The sequence below is a fragment of the Scyliorhinus torazame genome, chromosome 12 (assembly GCF_047496885.1).
Source record: "Scyliorhinus torazame isolate Kashiwa2021f chromosome 12, sScyTor2.1, whole genome shotgun sequence".
Classification (NCBI taxonomy): Eukaryota; Metazoa; Chordata; class Chondrichthyes; order Carcharhiniformes; family Scyliorhinidae; genus Scyliorhinus; species Scyliorhinus torazame.
Window position 1 is genome coordinate 110,794,222 of NC_092718.1, and position 20,546 is coordinate 110,814,767.

General features: G+C 46.1%; 1 pseudogene; it reads left to right on the forward strand.

Annotated features, from left to right (window-relative positions):
* Nucleotides 1–898: 898 nt before the first annotated feature.
* On the forward strand, nucleotides 899–4,982 carry LOC140387100 (rho-related GTP-binding protein RhoG-like; annotated as a pseudogene).
* The last annotated feature ends 15,564 nt before the right edge of the window (nucleotides 4,983–20,546 follow it).

A 20,546-nucleotide genomic window follows, 5' to 3' on the forward strand; every position in this document is an offset into this window, starting at 1 on the left:
GCAAAGGTGCACTCAGTGGGATGGGTTAAAATGTGTCTGTCTCAATGCAAGGAGTATCAGAATTAAGGGAGATGAACTTCGAGCATCGATGATGACTTAGAGCTACGGTGCTGTAGCCATTACGGAGACATGGGCTTCACAGGGGCAGGAATGGTTGTTAGAAGTTCCGTGGATTAGATTTTTTAAGAAGAATAAGGGAGGGTGGTAAAAGCGGAGGGGGAGTGGCACTGTTAATTAGCGAGTATATCATTGCTGCAGAAAAGGAGGTAGTGGAGGAGGGTTTGTCTACCGAGACAGTATGGGTGGAAGTCAGAAAAAAATAAAGGAGATGTCAATTTATTGGGAGTGTGCAATAGAAACGCCGGGAACAGCAGAGAGATGGAGGAACAGATTGGGTGGCAGATCACGGACAGGTGTAGAAGTAACAGAGTTGTTGCCATGGGTGGCTTCAACTTCCGTACTATTGACTGGAACCTCCTTCGTGCAACTGTTTTGGATAGAGCAGATTTTGTCATTGTCTCCAGGAAGCATTCCTGACTCAATATGTAGATACGCCGACTAGGATGAAGGCCATGTTGGATTTGGTGCTTGGCAACGAAACAGGCCAGGTGTCAGACGTCTCGGTGTTAGAGCATTGCGGTGACAGTGACCACAACTCCTTGACCTTAGCCACAGTCATGGAGAGGGATAGGAAGATAGCGTATGGGAATGTATTTAATTGGGAGAGGAGAAATTCTACTGCTATTAGACAGGAGTTGTGGAGCATAAATTGGGAACAGTTGTTCCACGGAAATGCACAACAGAAATGTGGGGGTTGTTTAAGGAGCACTTGCTACGAGTGCTGGATAGTTTAGTTCCACTGAGACAAAGAAGGAATGATAAGGTGAAAGAGCATTGGATGACACGATCAGTGGAACTTCTTGTCAAGAGGATGAAGGAAGCTTACTTCAGATTGAGAAAGGATGGTTCTGACATGGTTCTAGGGGTTGAGAAGGTCGCCAGTAAGTAACTCAAAAATTAACTTAGGAGAGCTTGAAGGGGGCATGAAAAAGCCGAGGCGGGAAGAATTAGGGAAAACTTCAAAGCGTTTTACACTTATCTGACAAATAACAGGTCAATCAGAGTGAGAGTGGGGCCGATCAGTGTTGGTGGAGGGAACTTGTGTCTGGAGTCTGAGGAGGTAGGGGAGGACCGAAATGAATATTTTACTTCATTATTCACTGTGGAGCGGGACCTTGTGCTCATAAGAAAAGCATGAACCAAGTTAAAAACCTCGACCAGGTTGATATTAAGATGGAGGATGTGCTTGAAATTTTGAAAAGCATCAGGAGAGATAAGTTCCCTGGGCCAGACGGGATTTGCCCAAGGTTTCTACGGGAGTCGAGGGAGGAGATTGCTGCGCCGTTGGCGATAATCTTTCCGTTCTCAGTCTCCACTGGAGTAGTACTGGATGATTGGAGAGAGGCGAAAGGTGTTCCCTTGTTCAAGAAAGGGAATAGGAAAATACATGGGAATTGTAGAGCAGTCAGTCTTACATCTGTGATGAGCAAAATACTGTAAAGGATTCTGAGAGATAGGATTCATTGTTACTTAGAAAACCAGAGTTTGATTAAAGATAGTCAGTTTGTCTTTGTGAGGTGCAGGTCATGCCTCACACGCCTCATGATTTTTTTGAATATGTAACGAGACACATTGATGAAGGTCGGGAAGTGGACGTGGTATATATGGATTTCAGTGAGGCAAGTGATAAGGTTCCCATAGCAGCCTCATTCAGAAAGTCAAGGTATCATGGGATCCTGGGAAATTTGATTGTCTGGATACAGAATTGGCTTGCCAACAGAAGACTGCGGGTCGTAGTAGATGGGAAATATTGCGCCTGGAGATCGGTGTCCAGAAGTGTCCCACAGGGATCTGTTCTGGGACCTCCGGTCCTTGTGGTTTTTATAAATGACTTGTATGAGGAAGTCGATGGGTGGGTTAGGACGTTTTCCCGACGATGCGATGGTTCTAGGATTAGTAGATAGTGTTCAGGGCTATTCCAGATTACAACAGGACAGTTACAGGATGCAGAGCTGGGTTGAGAGTGGCAGATGGAGTTGAACCTCGATAAATGTGACGTTATTCATTTTGGAACGTCGAATTTGAATGCTGAATATAGGGTAAAAGGCAGGATGCTTGAAAGTGTGTAGGAACAGAGGGATCTTGGGGTCCACGTACATAGACCCGTCAAAGTCGCCATCGAAATGGATAGGGTTTTTAATAAGGCGGACGGTATGTTGACTTCCATTAACAGGGGTATTGACTTTAAGAGCCCCGAGGTTAAGCCGCAGCATTATAAAACCCTGGTTAGACCACACTTGGAATGTTGTGTCCAGTTCTGGTCGCCTCATTATAGAAAGGATGTGAATGCTTTGGAGAGGGCGCAGAGGAGATTTACCAGGATTCTGCCTGGAATGGAGGGCATGTCTTATGAAAAAAGGTTCAGAGAGCTAGGTATTTTCTCACTGGAGATGAGAAGGAATAGAGGTGACATGATAGAGGCGTGCAAGTTTATGAGAGGCATGGATAGAGTTGATAGCCAGAGACTTTACCCCAGGGCAGAGATGGCTGTCACGATGGGTCATTATTTTTAAGGTGATTGGAGGACGGTGTCGGTCAGATCTCAGGGAAAGGTTCTTTAAACAGAGAGTGGTGGGTGCGTGGAATGCATTGCCAGCGGAGGTGGTAGATTCAGAGTAATTTGGGACATCTAACCGTCTCTTGGGCAGGTATATGAATCGCAGTAAATTGAAGGAGTGTAGGTGAGATTGATTTTAGATTAGGATAAGTGGCCGGCACAAGATTGTGGGCGGAAGGACCTGTACTTTGCCGAACTGTTCTATTTTCTAACCATAATAGCATGCTGAAATAGTTAACTTCTTTGCACCATTTGTTTTTCCTTTCTCCTTTTTTTTCTTCAAACCGAATCAAGTTCTGTTACTTCGCAAAGTTTGAAAGCAATCTTATCATTTCTCTTTTGTCCAAAGCTGCCCGAAGCAGTGTGCGTTTTAATATCGTTGTACATACAGACTCATAATAATGACACCATCTGTGCCTGTCTTGTTACTTAGTCAGAGCCTCCTCCAGTTCGTACTGCGCCTCAGTTCAGAGAATGTTTGTCATCATAGCATCAAGTATAACAACTGCAATTGCTTTAACCTTCCCCAGCCAGCAAGCCTTAAGCTCAGAATCAGGCGTTTCTGATTCATATCCTCTCTCAGCCATCTTTTTGAATCCCTTCTTATGCTCAATAACAATCGTTTGTATTACACTGTCATCAGTCCTCTCTTGGGTTCCCTGTTTTGGGCTCCATCGAATCGTCGCGGTGCCTGACCCAATTCAGTCTTTTTCAGGTCCTGCAGTTGATCTTGTACTTGTGCAAAAGTCGGCCTTTGTCCAACAATATTTGCATGCTCTCACTGTTGCGTGTGTCTATCTCTACCTACTCCCAAACCTTTACTATTGTTCGGGTCGCACATCTTATGGTTCCGGACTTCTAAAACGCGACTCCTCTATCTACCGGGTGGTAAATTAAAATGTACTCACCCGCACATGAGACGCACCATTCTGGCGGAATCCTGTGGACGACCCTGCTTGTAGTGCGCCAAAATGTGTAAGAGCAAGTCTAAGGCCTGAGTAGTGAGCTCGCTTTTAAGTGGGTTTCCTCCCACTTAGTTATGGCTCAGCTGAATACACAGGTCTGCAGGCACACATTGCCTGGTTAAGATGACATCATTATTCTCAGTTTTGTCCATGTATATGGGAAAAAGATCTGGATGAATGCCAAAATCACTCTGTCTTACACTGCTGCAATTTAAATAAAACTTTTTTGATAAATTTAGAGTAACCAATTATTTTTTGTTTTTCCAATTAAGGGGCAATTTAGCCTGGCCAATCCACCTAACCAGCTTTGTGCTGTGGGGTGAAACCCACGCGGACATGAGGAGACTGTACAAATTCCACACGGACAGTGGCCCAGGACCGGATTTTGAACCCGGGTCTTCAGCGCCGCAGTCCCAGTGCTATCCAGTGCGCCACATGTCGCCCCTGACATTGCTACAAATGCACCAATTATAGGATTGCCCAGAAATTAACAGCAGATCGCAGTTCGACTTGATCCAATACTTGGAAAAGTCAATTTTATATTATCCAGTAATATTTACTTTAAGCAAACTGATGACTTGAGAACAGCACATGCTTTAGTGCTATCCAACCACCTGTTGTTTATTACGATTTTGCCTCGAATCTGTAAGCGGAGTGAGAGGCGAGTGGAGGAGATGCGAGGTTGCTGACGTTGAGGAGCTGATAATCGTGGCCCAGGGACGCAGATCATTAAGTGTGTGGTGGTGGGGGATGGTGCCGTTTGAAAGACCTGCCTGTTGATCTGTTACACCACCAATGCCTTTCCAAAAGAGTACATCCCAACCGTCTTTGACAACTATAGTACGCAGATCACGGTGGACAGTCGGAAAGTTAGTCTGAACCTTTGGGACACTGCGGGTCAGGAGGAGCATGATAGACTCAGGACTTTGTCCTACCGCCAGACCAATGTCTTCATCATCTGCTTCTCCATAGCCAGTCCCCCATTGTATGAGAATGTCCGCCACAAATGGCATCCCGAGGTGACCCACCACTGCCCAGACGTGCCCATACTCTTGGTGGGAACCAAGAAGGACCTGCGCAACGACCCGGAAACCATCAAGAAGCTGAAGGAGCAGAGCCTGGCACCGTTCACGCAGCACCAACGACCCGGAAACCATCAAGAAGCTGAAGGAGCAGAGCCTGGCACCGTTCACGCAGCACCAGGGCAACGGGCTGGCCAAGAAGATCCAGGCCGTGAAGTACTCAGCCAGGAATAAATTAAAGAAGTGTTTGCTGAGGCTGTGAGAGCTGTGGTTAACCCAACTCCGGTGAAAATCAGAAAGCCCTGCGTACTCTTGTGAGGGTGGTTTCTTCCCCCCCCCCCCCCCCCCCCCCATAATCTCCACTACCCACTCCCATCTTGATTTGCCGCACAGTCAGGACATTTGTGATATCGGTCCTGCATCCGGTCAGTGACTCTGGAATATCACTAACGCTCGTTGGGAAGATAGCTGCTTCGTCCTGTTTGAGAAGGATTAGCCAGATTGACGTCTCCAATTGGACTGGTTCCTATTTTCCCCTCCCTCCCGCATCAATCAAACATCCAGGAAACATTTGAGTATTTTGGGATTAATGTGGGAAGGGGTTCTCATTGCTGTCCTTGTCCCCTCCTCACTTTGCTGAGCAGGTTGACCCTGTGTATCCTCCATCGTTTGGCCTTCCCTCCCCAGAGCTCATCCCAGCTGGACATTCCCTATATTCCTTTTCCTGGAATAACACGTTCCTGAGGGAATGTCCACATCTCCCTGTTGGATGAGTCCCACCTTTTAGCCGTAGTAAAATGGATTGGCCATAATAAATTGCCCTTAGTGTCCAAAATTGCCCTTAGTGTTGCGTGGGGTTAGTGGATTATGGGGATAGGGTGGAGGTGTTGACCTTGGGTAGGGTGCTCTTTCCAAGAGCCGGGGCAGACTCGATGGGCCGAATGGCCTCCTTCTGCACTGTAAATTCTATGATAATCCATTATCGTATTGTTTTTCGGACATTCCCATCCTATGTGTGGCAGTCGGTTCCTGTCCACCTGACTGTTCATCCAGTGGCAGGAAACCAATGTTGTTTTCCTCTTTTCACTATGTATTGTCTGATACTGGATATTGGGGGCACTGATAAAAACTGTTTACTGATTTGACCGTGTTATTGCTCACCACAAAGTCCTATTTGTCGCGAAAAAATGGGCAATATACAAGCTAAAATCCCATCATGCATTGTGGCCACTGCTTGTAACAACAGTGTAAAAGCGTATTACTGCTATATCCTAAATATACATGTTTAATGATTAATTATGATTTCTGGGTGTACTTCTATGATTTTTGCAATAATAAATTAAGACTACCCAATTCATTTTTCCCAATTAAGGGGCAATTTCGCATGGCCAATCCACCTGCCCTACATATATTTGGGCTGTGGGAGGGAGGGATTTGAACAGGAGGATGAGTATTGTCGGGGCTGGAGGAGGTTACCGAGATAGGGAGGGAGGGAGGGATTTTAACAGGAGGATGAGTATTGTCGGGGCTGGAGGAGGTTACCGAGATAGGGAGGGAGGGATTTGAAGAGGACGATGACAATTGTAGGGGCTGGAGGAGTTTACAGAGATAGGGAGGGAGGGATTTCAACAGGAGGATGAGAAATGTAGGGGCTGGAGGAAGTTACAGAGATAGGGAGGGAGGGGGTCGAGGGAGGGATTAGAACAGGAGGATGGGAATTGTAGGGGCTGGAGGAGGTTACAGAGATAGGGAGGGATTTGTACAGGAGGATGAGAATTGTAGGGGCTGGAGGAGGTTACAGAGATAGGGAGGGAAGGATTTGAACAGGAGGATGAGACTTATAGGGGCTGGAGGAGGTTACAGAGATAGGGAGGGAGGGAGGGATTTGAACAGGAGGATGAGAATTGTAGGGGCTGGAGGAGGTTACAGAGATAGGGAGCGAGGGAGGGATTTGAACAGGAGGATGAGAATTGTAGGGGCTGGAGGAGGTTACAGAGATAGGGAGGGAGGGAGGGAGTCGGAGCTGGAGGAAGGCGGGGAGAGTTCCTGTTGGACGTGGGAAAAAGCTCATTGCGTTATTTGAGACTCTCCGTGTTTGCATATTGATCCTGGGACAGTGAGCGAGAGTGAAGGGAAATGTCCCGGGGAATCTGTGTGGGGGAGGGAGGCGAATGGGGAGGAAATTCTGAGAGGTTACCACATTTCAAAGGGAACGAAACGTCATCAGATTTTCCATGATGCACAGCTGCCGAAACACTCTGCTGGATATTATTACACACTGACCCACTCTGTCCCTCTGGCCAAACCCACGCAAAACGTATAGAATGTGCAAAGTCCACACGTTCAGTGACCCAGAGCCGGGCGCGAAACTGGGACATCGGCGCTGTGAGGCAGCAGTGATATCCACTGCGCCACCGAGTTGCCTGGGGAAACATCCATTATTAATCTCAATCCTTAATAAACCGATTTATGTAGAACGATTCTCGTCTTACCGTTGCTATTCAGTTTTAAGGGGTCTCAGCTCTGGACACCCCCCTCAGTAGGATCTAACCTTGTGAAAACTGGAACCTTATTATAACTCTCTCGGAAGTTGAAATGACATTCACATAGAAATCAAAAAATGACACGTTAATAACTTACCCTCTGAAGGCACGCCTACAGAGTAACATAGCCCGAGACCTGCCAGTGGGCGTTCATTGAGCCATCAAAGATTTAAGATTCGGGACTATTCCCCAACATTTATTTGTCGCCCTGCACAGATGAGCATTTCTTAACTTCCACCGAGGCAGTCGTGGAATGCTGATCACTCGACCAAGCGGAGGACAGAGAAAGCGGACTGAGTTTATCTATCCCAGTCTCAAGGACCCATAAGGAGGCCCTGACGTATGTAAGTACTGCAGAATGCTGCTCCGAATCGACAACACCCCATGACAAGCAATACTGTCCCAATCATTAAGTGGCCTTTCCTTGGACTCGCCGAGGGCCAACGGGTGTGGGAGACGGGTGGATGGTTTGAAAGGGAGTAAAGTAAGTAAATGCCAAGTAGTACATAACCCAGCATACACCTTTGCACTTGGATAGCTCACTAAACAAGGCCAGCAGGATCAGAAGCAACCAAAAATAGACCTGAGTACCAGACAGCACACTTCTGTGAACTGGTACAAGGAGAGTGCATTGCGCACTAAGCATATAGGGTCATATACCAACCAGATTTCGCCAAATTCCTCAGAAGGACAGAGACAAAGAGAATGCAGACTTTTCAGCTTAGGAGGAATAATCCTTATCCTCAGTTCGAAACACCTTTGGCTAATTGGACATGGCACAAGTCAGACAGTATGAATGAGAGGGTTGTAAAGCGTCAACAATGATGGAATAGAGGGTCTTGACAAACGCCAGCTGACCATGAATATCAGGGGTTGATTACGCAGTACCAAGATGCACAAGAGTTTATTTTATTGGCCAATGTAGGTAATCTGTAGCTCATGTTTAGATTATGACAAACGCTTTGGAGTGGTAGCTATTTTTGCAAATGTACAGCAATCAACACAAACAGTAGAAAGTTAAAGTAATTGAAGACTGCCCGAATTACTCTCCCTCGTATGTTAAACAAGTTTGGAGAATAAAATATTTTCACAGACTTTCTGTCCCCGCGAGACTGCTTATGAAAAAAAGCCTGCTTAATACATAGCATATGAAAAAAACGTAACACACGATGAGAATGTGCAAACACCAAACAGACAGTGATCCGGGGCCTGGTTCGAAGTTGGGACCTCGGTGAGGCAGCAATGCCAACCACTGTACCACAGTGCCACCCGATCAGCTATCCTTTAGTGTATGTGTTTTGAGTACGATTGGTTCATTTGTTCTTCTTGGTATGAGTTGCTTTTTGCGTCTGAGGTCTATGGGGATGGAACTCGCAGCAAGGGGCCTGGGTACGTTGTCAGGGTTGGGGGTGGGGTCGCTGCTTTAGTACCCATCAGCGCAATTTGGATCCGGTACTAGTTGTTTGGGAGCCAAATCTCTGAATTTGATTTACGTGATATCATCAGATTTCGAGGAATCTTTCAGCACCCATGATTCATCACCGATTAGGATATCATGTACCGGCGATATCGATGTGCATGGCTGAAATACTTGAAGCATGACATTCTGGCGATCTCATTTTTGATGAATTTTACCTTGCCATCGAAGTAGGTTTTACTGTGCTTCTTTATTTGCTGTATTTTAATATATACTGCCAGTTGTGCACCTCGAACATTTTCGAGCAGTATTTAGACTGTGGCCTCATGACTAAGGTATGCGATCTAAGTTTCTAATAAAAACAATCCTATCAGAGGTTGGATACATCCCATAGGTCACCCTGTTATGAGCACATGTGGGAGTGAACAAGTTTCAAATGGAAACTGAGCTACGTTCCATCATTTGCATATATGGCAGGAATTTGCTCCAGTTGTGCTTGTTTTATTTGGCCATGTATTGATCAGTTCTTTGGGACAGCGGCATATTCTTTCCCCTGTACCGTTGGGTTGAGGATGATATGCAAGATGGAACTTTTCCTTGATTCCAAATAAACTCATCAGCTTTTGCATCACCTTGGAGGTTCAAAGAGTGCCTTGGTGCGAATCTATTCCACGAAGAAGAGCACACCGAACGAAGATTTTCTGCATTAGAATATTTGTCGTGACTTCCGATTTATTGGTTCGGGTAAGTAAGGCTTTAATCCCTTCTTAAATGTGTTGATGCCAACTAGAATGGATTCGAAACCTTTTTTTCAATGCAGTCGGGGACGGCTATAATGAATCTGCAGATTTGCCCAGGGGCATACTACGCATTTTGTCTGCGTCAGTTCTTCCTTGTTTGCACACCTGTTGGATTATTTTGCAAGTAGAATATGCTGTCATTGGCATAATGCCGCATCTTTGTAACAATATCTGACAACCAGCACAATCCCCTATTCCGTTCGCCCGTTCCCACTGCCCCTTAGACCATAAGACCAGAAGACATAGGAGCAGAATTAGGCCACTTGGCACATCGAGTCTACGGTGCCATTCAATCATGGCTGATGTTTTCTCACCCCCATTCTCCTGCCTTGTCCCCATAACCCCTGATCCCCTTATTAATCAAGAACCTATCTATCTCTGTCTTAATGATACTCGGTGAATTGGTCTCCACAACCTTCTGCGCGCAAAGAGTTCCACAGATTCACCAACCCTGGCTGAAAAAAATCCTCCTCATCTATTTTTTAAAGGATCGTCCCTTTAATCTGAGATGGTGTCCTCTGGTTGTAGTTTTTCCAACAAGTGGAAACATCCTCTCCACGTCTACTCTATCCAGGCCACGCAGTATCTTGTACGTTTCAATAAGATCCCCTCTCTCCTTCGAAACTCCAACGAGTACAGACCCAGAGTCCTCAAACGTTCCTCACACGACAAGTTCTTCACTCCAGGGATCATTCTTGTGAACCTCCTCTGGACCATTTCCAAGGCCAGCACATCCTTCATTAGATATGGGTCCCAAAACCGCTCACAATACTCCAAATGGGGTCTGCACAGAGCCTTATACTGCCTCAGAAGTACATCCCTGGTCTTGCATTCTAGCCCTCATGACATGAATGCTAACATTGCATTTGCCTTCTTAACTACCGACTGAACATGCACATTAACCATAAGATAATCGTGAACATGGACGCCTAAGTCCCTTTGTGTTTCTGCTTTCCGAAGCATTTCCCCATTTAGAAAATAGTCTATGCCTAGATTCCTCTTTCCGAAGTGTATAACCTCACACTTTCCACATTGCATTTCATTTCCTACATCATTGCCCATGCTCCTAGCTTGTCCAAGATCTTCTGCTGCCCCCTTGCTTTCACAATACTAGCTGTCCCTCTACAGGTTGAGGCACACCACGAGTCATCGCCTGCCATCCTGAAAAATACCCCACTCTTTGCCTTCTGCCAGTCAGCCAATCCTCTATCCATGCCAGGATCGTCCCATTAACACCATGGGCTTTTAAGTTATGTAACAGTCTGCTATGCGGCAACTTGTCAAATGCCTTCTAGAAATCTAAATATATCACGTCCACTGATTCTCCTTTGTCTAACTTGCTTGTTACCTCCTCAAATAACTCTAACAGATTTGTATGATAGGACCTTCCGTTGATACAGCCGTGCTGACTCAGTCATATTTTACCATGCACTTCCAAATGCTTCGCGATCTTCTCTTTAATAACAGACTCTAAACTCTTACCAATGACCGCAGTCATGCTAACCGGCCTATAATTTCCCGTCTTCTGCCTCCCTTCTTAAACAGTAGTGTTACATTAGCCACCTGCCATCCTCTGGAACCGTCCTGCCTCCAGTGATTCCTGAAAGATCACCACTGATGCCTCCATAATTTCCTCAGCTATCTCTTATAGGACTCTGGGGCGTAGTAAATCCGGCCCAAATGTCTTATCCACCTTCAGACCGTTCAGCTTCCCCAGAACCTTCTCCTTAGTAATGGTCACTGCACTCACCTCTGCCCCTGGCACTCCTGGAGCTCTGGCATCGCACTGGTCTCTTCCACCGTGAAGGCTGATGCAAAGTAACTATTCAGTTAGTCAGCCATTTCTTTGCTTCCTATTATTACTTCTCCAGCCACATTTTCTACTGGTCCAATATCTATTTTAGCATCGCTCTTACCTTTTATATATTGAAAACATCTCTTCCTATCTTACATTATATGACTAGCTAGGTTGCACTCGTGCTTCATCCTCTTCCCCCTTATTGCTTTTTAGTTGTCCTCGCTTTTAAAGGCTTCCAAATCCTCTGGTTCCCCACTATGCCTCGCCACTTTGTCTGTTTTTTTATTCATCCTTTATGCTGTCCTTGATATCCTTCGGCAGCCATGGATGCCTTGTCCTCCCCTTAGCATGTCTCCTCCTCCTTGGGATGAATTTCTGTTGTGCCTCCCTAATAACCCCCCAAAATTCATTTCATTGCTGTTCCTCTGCCTTCCCTGCTATGCTCCCTATCCAATCTACTCTGGTCAGCTCCTCCCTCATGTCTTTGTCGGTACCCTCATTTAATTGTAATACTGTTACATCTGATTGTAGCTTCTCCCTCTCAAACCGCAGGATAAATTCTATCATATTGTGGCCATTGCTCCCTAATGGCGCCTTCACCTTAAGTTCCCTAATAAAGTCTGCCTCATGAAACATCGCCCAATCCAGAATTGCGTTTTCCCTAGTAGGCTCTGTGACTGCTTCAAAAAACATTTCTTAGATATTCCACAAACTCCATTTCTTGGAATCCACTACCACCCAGATTTTCCCAGTCCACCTGCGGACTGAAGTCCCCTATGATTATTGTAATATTCCCTTTTTTTACATGCCTTTTCTATCTCCTGATTTATTTTCTGCCCCACATCCTGACTAATTCTAGGGGGCCTGTACATAACTCCCATCAGGGTCTTTTTTACCTTTGCGGTTGCTGAACTCTACCCACAGAGATTCTATGCCTTCCGTTCCTGTATAGCTCCTTGCTATCGATTTAACTTCATTTCTTTCTAACAATGCAACACCGCAACCTTTGCCCATCCACCCGTCCTTTCGATAGGACATATATGCATGGATATTTAGATCCCAGCCCTGATCCCCTTGCAGCCACGTCTCTGTGATGCCCACAACATCGTATCGGCCAATTTCAATGTCCTGAAATTTAAAAAGGAACAGCCTTAACGATTCAATTCCTACAGAACTTCAAATTCCCAAACTCACTCTTCGCTGTGTCTCACTCTGGCTGTGTCTTCTCTGGCTCACCAGGACAACTCACTGGCAGTGAGTTAAAGTTATACTTTTATATTAGCCTGTGTTGAACCCCCCCCCCCCCCCCACCCCCACCGCACGTGCTTTTCCATCAAAGTAGCTTAAGGTGACTGCCACTTAACTGCCAACGGGTTCTGTGAGTGGGCGATGACCCCGACAGCGTCGTGTTGATAAGTCATGTAGTTTTGGTCCCTATTCGGCATCACATACTGGACATCCTTATGGATTAGCTTATATCACCAGCGTGTCCGTTATTATAATTGTATTACAAAACTTATCAAAAAAGGTGCGGTATGCACATTCAATAATTTTTTTCAAGTGTTGGTCGCCTCAGTGAACTAGCTTAAGCTTTTGGACGGTGGTCTGTCTTACAATGAAGGCATTGATCAGCTTGATAATAATGGGTTGAGATGGACTTCCGGTGGCGCGTGCGAGCGCAGCGGTCGCGCTGGAGAGAATCTCATGCTGGTCCGCGGCATTTTGGCGTTTTCCGGGGGATTCCTCGTGGTTTTGCCGGTCAGTATTTCCTCGGCCGTTGGGACCCAAGGGACGTGCACCGGGTCGGGCCGGTGGGGACACCCGTGACCGGTGGAGCAGGTGCATGGAGCCCGAAGCAAGCCGCGTGGAGGAGCGTGGAGGAGCGTGGCATGAGGCGGCGCCTGAATCCAGCACAGATATAGAGGGGGAGCAGCGCACACCGTATGTCCCTGTCCCCCCCCCCCCCCACCCCCTGAAAATGCATGTTTGCAATGTTTGAAGTCCGGACACAGGAGAAGAGATGTTTTGAACTTTGATTTCTGGATTTTTTTTACATCATTACATTTTCTTTTAATTTAATTTTTCAGTTTTTAAAAATTTTCATTGATTTAATAATTTCGTTATTTATCTCGAGATTGAAGAAAGAAGCAAGCGTTAAGGGATGCCAAAAACAGCTGTGAGGAAGGAATGAAATGCGGGCTTGCGTCAGTGGAGAGGACCAGTAAAATCGCTGACAAGATGGTGGACCACGTGGGGACCACATGGTGGGGCTGCAATACTTACACTGGAAAGAATGACCGCGGTGATGCCTGTGGAGCTGGAGAAGCAGATTTCAAGGCACATGGAGGCATTGCGGAAGGAGATGGCAGTCGCACAGAGATCATTGGTGGACGAGGCAATCGCCCCGGTGAGAATGGATGTGGGGAAGACATCGGCCGAGGTGAGAGAACAGGGTGAAAAGATGAAAGAGGTGGAAGAGGCCATGTTGCAGCATAGCGACCAGCTCAACTTTATGGGAGACGATCTACAGGGAGTGGTGGAGGTTAACAGAGGACTCCGAGCAAAGCTCGAGGACTTGGAGAACCACTCGAGGTGGCAAAATCTGAGAATTGTGGGCTTACCTGAAGGGGCAGAGGCTCACGGCCAACTGAGTAATTTGCTCAGAGGCTGTTGGAGTTGATGGGGGAGGGTGAAGAACCCTCCCGTTGTGAACTGGACCGAGCTCATCGGCCGTTAAGGATGAAACCCAAAGTAAGCGAGCCACCGAGAGCAGCAATTATCTGCTTCCATGAATAACACATGAAGAAGAAGATGTTAAACTGGCCGAAACAGAAGCGGGATGTGCAGTGGGACTGTGCTAGAGTTCGGATTTACCAGGGCTTGACGGTGGAGTTTGCAAAGAGATGAGAGGCGTCCAGCCGAGTGAAGACGGCACTGTACAACAAGGGACTGCGATTAAGTATGGTATACCCGACAAAGCTGAGGGTGACACACAGTACCAACGATTTTTATTTTGAAACGGTGGAGGCGGCTGAGGGGTTTATGAATACAGAAGGTTTGAGGCAGAAGTGAGGAGTGGAGCTGCAGGACAGATTGTGTACTTGATTGGGGAGCTGGAAAATGTTTAAATGTTGTAACATTGTTTTCCCTGACCTGTATTATAACTTGCTTGACTTCAAATTGTTATCGAGTTGAAGTTTTTGTTTGGCTTGATTTGCATTTTCGCTCCTTATTTTTGTTGAAACCGTTATATGTTATTTGATTGAATTGTATGGGTTAGATTGTTTTTCTTTTTCTTGTTGGGACTGGGTATGAGGGGACAGTATGCTATTTTGGGGAGTGGGGGGGGGGGGGGGGACTACCCGCACTAGCTAACTAAAGTGAACATTACTGCCTGGCGATTTCGCGTGATGTCCGTTCATATGTAGTTGCAGCGTCTGCTTGGTCTCGCCAATGTACCACGTTACGGGAGATCCTTTCCTGCAGCATATGAGGTGGACGGTTCGATTCCCGTAACAACCTCCCCGAACAGGCGCCGGAATGTGGCGACTAGGGGCTTTTCACAGTAACTTTATTTGAAGCCTACTTGTGACAATAAACGATTTTCATCTTTCATCTTTTCATAACGTTGCCTGAGTCGAATGAGTCTGTACCACGTACCTGGTGGGTGTCGTTCTCACATGTAATGTTAGACGTTCAGATGCTGATTTATTGAGCGTCAAAGATTGTTCTCCTTTTTATCAACATTTTTATTTCACTTTAAAGGTCTCTGCGCAAAAATCTATCGTCATATCACCTGATACAATGGCCACCTGAAGCCCGTTTACATATCAGTGTCAATTATTGGATACTTACCATAAATGAGACAACTAATTGGAATGTCTCTTACCCCATTACTTAACATGCAATGGTGGTACCCATGTCGATGATCTGACACATCATGAAGAGATTGCCGTGACAGAGTTGTGTGTTGTCTTGGTCGCTGTTTTGAAGGCTGCGTAGTTTGCTGCAAACAATGGTTTGTTTGAGGTTGTGCGGTTGTTTAACGGCAAGTTGTGAGAGTGTGAGACCTGTGATCTCATAACGTGGGCTTTCTTGGGGTTGACTTTTGGCCCAACATAGTGAAGAGATTGAGCAATTTCTTTAGTGATGCCCACACGCAGCCCCGCCCTCTCAGTATAAGTCTGACGGAGAAGATCAGCAACATAATGCACCAAAAATTCGCGTTTTGAAAAACCTTCCAGACAATTTGCCAGTCTCTGCTGAAATATCGAGGGTAACTTATGGAAGTACTGTGGCAGGCAATATCGAGTACACTGAAATGTCAATGCAAACTTATACTGTTAATTCTGGACTAAGGGAATAGACCAAAAGCCATTGGCGATGTCCTGCAACGTGAAATAATTGGCACATGGAACCTGTCTCATCATGGCTTTGCCATTAGTTACCACCGTGGGAGTTGTGCGTAAAGAGCAAAAACAGTACAGGAGAGGAACACACTCTTCGGTCAGCCAACATGATGCCTTTCAAAACTAAACCCTCCTCCACTTCCAGGGTCTGTAGCCCTCTACTGCCAACCCATTCATGTATTCGCCAAGATTCCTTTTAAAAACCGCGATCAAAATTGTTTCCATCATCTCCCCTGGCAGCGTGCTGCAGGAATTCACCATCGTATTCTTAAAAAACTTGTCTGGCACATCTCTTCTAACCTTTCACCTTCGCATCTTCAACCTATGCCTCCTAGTAATTGGCTTATCCACGCTGGGAAATAAAGTGTCTGACTATCTACGTTGCCCATGCCTCTCCTAATTTTGTAAACCGCTAGCAGTCGCCCCTCAATCCCTTTCTTTCCGCTGAAAACAATCCAAGTTCATCCAAATATTTTCAGAACTAATAATCTCCAGGCCAGTCAATATACTGGCAAACCTCTTCAGTATTCCCTCAAAACCATCCGCATCCTTCCAGTAGTTCGATGACCAGAATGCTACTCAATATTCAAAATATGATCTAGGTAATGTTCTGCCACGTGCCTTGCCAGTTCCTGTAATTAATGCCCTGGCCGATGAAGGCAAGCGTGCCATCTGCCTTCTTGACTACCTTGTCGAGTTTTGTGAACATGTTCAGTGATCTTGTGACCTGTAAGCCCAAATCTCTCTCCCTATAAATACTCGTAAGGCTTTTACCATTACATTATAATTGCCAACTGTATTACCTCTTCCAAAATGCATCACCTCACATTTGTCCCCATTAAACTCCGTCTGCCATTTCTCAATCCAAGTCTACAAACGGTCTATCTCCTGCTGTATCCTCTGATAATCCTTTACTCTATGCGCAACTTCACCAATGTTTGTGCCGTCCATAAACTTGCTAATAAGACCATTTCCATTTCCCTGCCAATCATTTATACACACTACAAACAACAGAGGTCCCAGTAATGATCCCTGCGGAACACCTCTATTCACAGCCTTCCTTTCAGAAAAGCACCGTTCCACCGCTAACCTCTGTAAACTATGACCGAGCAGTTCGGAATCCAACTTGCAAGCTCATTCCTGGTCCCGTGGGACTTCACCGTTTGTATCAGCCTGCCATGAGGGAGCTTGTCAAATGCTTTCCTGAAGTTAATTTACACATCAATGCCCTGCCTTCATCAATGATTTTCGGCACTTCCTCAAAACACTCGATTAATTTCGTGAGACATGATATTCCCTCTCAAAATCCAAGCAGCCTATCGCTAATAAGTCCACATTGTTCCTAATTTGACTAAATTCTGTCCCGATAAATCCTTTCCAATAATTTCCCTCCAGTGACGTAAAGTCTATACTTTCCTGAATTATCTCTGCTAATCTTCTTCATTACATAACATTGACAAATCGTCATCGGGATATTTCTGTTCAGTTCCCTGTAATCTATCGTCAACCGACTTGATTCGTCTTGATTTCTTACCAGACAAATCAGGGATCTTTTTGTGCACGCAACAGGGGTCAGGACTCCCTATTGTAAAAAACCTCTTGATGACTTTGGCCTCTTGCCCCTCGGCTTACGTGGGGAAGCTTGACTGGCTTTGGGACTTTGTATCCGGCATTCTATATTGACTTATGCTTTCATCCAGCCACAGTCACGTTTATGTTTACAAACTCTTGGATATGCTTCGTAACAGTTCTCTTTGACACTCGGTCAACAGTCAAGTCTGTGGATTTGACCCAAGTCTCCACAATGGTGGAAGTCCAATCTACTTTACTTCCCGTAGCGACTTGCGATGGTGCCTCAACTGTCTGGGACATCAATTTCACCAGGCCAAAGGTGGGATAACATTTCCGCATGGATTCGGAACCAAGAAGTTGTCCTGCTTAGGGATGGATATTGACTAGAATGGCTGGGGGAAAGCCCAGCACGTCTCCCATTCTGAATTATAATGTTTCCGTCTCCGTCCCTTCCTGTTACTGTCCTGTGAAGTCACTTCGCATTATCTTCTTATCGGTGTGCCATGTTATACTCAGGTGGTGTGATGTAGTGAGGGTAGTTTGGAACCCTGCTGAGTGCCACCACAGCACGAAAGGGCGGTCTCCTACCTCAACTATCAGCAAGGGTCTTCCTTCACAATCCCAGTTGTCGGAGGACAACCAAGTCCGTGAGACCTGACACCGTCATGAGCCGGATTATGTCCAGATAGGTAGGGGCTGTATGGGTGGCACTATGCAGCACTCAGCATACTGTGGCCTGCCGGGCATTCCCGCCAGACGTATGGGTGGGAATGTTTGTTCGGGAAAACGAAGATGTCTGCGTTTCTGTTGTCTGTGTGCCTTACATTCTGTAACACTGTGGTCTGTTTTGCCGCAGTTATGACATGATCTCTGCGGAGGTGAATACCTGATGTTCCCTTGGGCTTACTCTTCGCTTGTTGGAATACGAGGAACATATGGGGGCGGATACACTCTGTAGCTGTCTATCCATTCCTGTTAACCAGCCGTCCCCCGTTTATTCCGCCACATCGTCCGTGGTTCGTGTTTGTTCGAATGGTGTAAATCTTCCCGCCCTGGTTTGTTTAGACTTCTCTCGGTCGTTATCCCCTTCTCCCAAGGCAGGACCATCGTCTGCATCGCCCATGCCTCGTCGAGTGTGCCATCAGCTGGGCCACGATCCTAAATTACCTTCTGTATGCCTGTGGTAGCATGCACAACTATTGTGCGGATACAATTGTACCGGTACTTCTCGCTTAATTGGGCTCGATCTAACTGGCCTAAAACTATAGTAAATTGTGCCCACAAGCGACTGATGTTTGATTCCGGTGTTTCCCTTTATTTTGTCTGCACTTACTCAGGCAGTCTCCTGCTCGCCTCTATCGAATCCTATCGCAGTAGAAATTGCAGCCCGCATTTCCTCTAATAACCCACACGCCCTACAACCCTCCCCACCCGGTGCCTTCATTTTGGGCCTGGGCAGGAGGAAGCATATCGCTGGGCTCAAACATAACAGTATTAAATTTACGTTATCGACATCATCTATCCCATGCAGACCCCTCTCCTATGTTGCATTCTTGAACAATGTTTTTGGATCGCTGTGAGATTAAATATCTCAACTGCCTTGAAGATGAGTTCAGTTGTGCTACGTAGGAATGTGGTAGCATTCTGGCCATCTAGCCGGTTGGTGGTGAGCGGATTAATGGGTCCGGGGAAATTTTCTGGGTGTGACAACAGTTCTGTATTGTGTGGGTGGCAGGGGGCACAGTGGTTAGCACACCTGCCCTACGGCTCCAGGGACATGGGTTCATTTCCGGCCTCGGGTGACTGCCTGTGTGGAGTTTGTACTTTCTTCCCGTGTCTTCCTGACCTTCCTCCGGGTGCTCGAGTTTGCTCCCACAGTCCAAAGGTGTGCAGGTTATGTGAATAGGCCATGCTAAATTGACCCTCGTGTCCAAAGCTTATGTGGTGTTATTTGCTTACAGGAGTAGTGTGGAGATGTAGAGTTAAGTAGTGTGCGCTTTCAAGGGCCGATATAGATTCGTATGGCCGAATGCACTCCTTCTGCACTGCAATCCTATCCTCTGTACAGAGTTTGGGGATCACCGCACATGGTCAGAGTTGGTATCTCTGCGGGCTTCCTCCTCTATTTCCTGCACTCTGCCACTAGTCAATATCCTCTGATTTTATTGTAATGGCACACAATATCCTCATTTTTAGAAGCAAGTACGATTTTAGTTTTCATATCCAGAGCAGGCGCTTTGTCAGTTCTGTCATGCGAGGAGTATTCGCTTTCGCTGCCTCGTGCAGGTCCTGTCCTGCGGCCTGCAGACTGCTGCATTTTTCTTTTAATTCATATGTTGTCTGTTGCGCTACATTTAAATCCCTCATCGTCCGCTGCTCTTTCTGGTACACCACCTTATATTGAGGTGGGGGCTGGATCATATGTAGAAGGCTGGCTTCGTGTCACTGCTCTTGTGCGTCTAACGTGTTCTTCAGTTTCTCTATCTGCCCCCTTGCATCACCAATTTCCTTTTTGTAATTTCAAAAATCTTCCACTCTTCGGCACGGCAAATCCATAAATGAAGCAATCGCAATCGCGTCTCTTATCTTGGAAAAACATCTTCCCAACTCTTTATGGGCGTGTTCCCAACAATTTTGCCCTTCGGGGCCTTATCGGGGCCTTACACAATTTGAACTAGTTGCAGCATGTTTTAATTAGGTATTTCCCAAGAGGCTTCTTTTTACTTTCTGTACAGCATGCCATGTACAATTATCTGTGTGTCCCGACGGTTCATGACACGTGTGTGAAAATTTACTGGGGTACCTGTCGAATTTTCACAAAAGTTCCTCCCTCAGTGGTCACATCTTAATTCTGTCCACGTAGTTTGTTCACATCGTCTCACAGACGTGGTTTATTGTGCAACGTATTGTTTGGACGCCAATACTCTCCTAAATCCACTTGAATCCTGGCCATCACGAGGGCCGACTGCCGGACGTGTTCAAGCTCAGGCTCGGTGTTCGAGAATAAAATGCTAGTGGGTTCAAATTCGACTGAACGATAGCACTTCATATCAATGCTCACCCAAAGGGTGCCAAGCGTTGTATTTGATTATCAGACACTTCGACTAGGATATCATTGACAGGTTTTACAGCGATCCCGTTAATTGCGAGACGAAGAAAGAAAGGACAAATGCAGGTTCATGTTTCAACCCAATTTATTCACTAAATGTATTCACAATAAATCAGTTATTTCGCAAATTCTCCGAAGTAGTACCTGTCCATATTTCTAAAGCTAAACACGATCGATTGCTGGATTGAAACTTTGAGCCTCAGTAATCCCAGGGAGAATGTGGGTCTCCCAGTC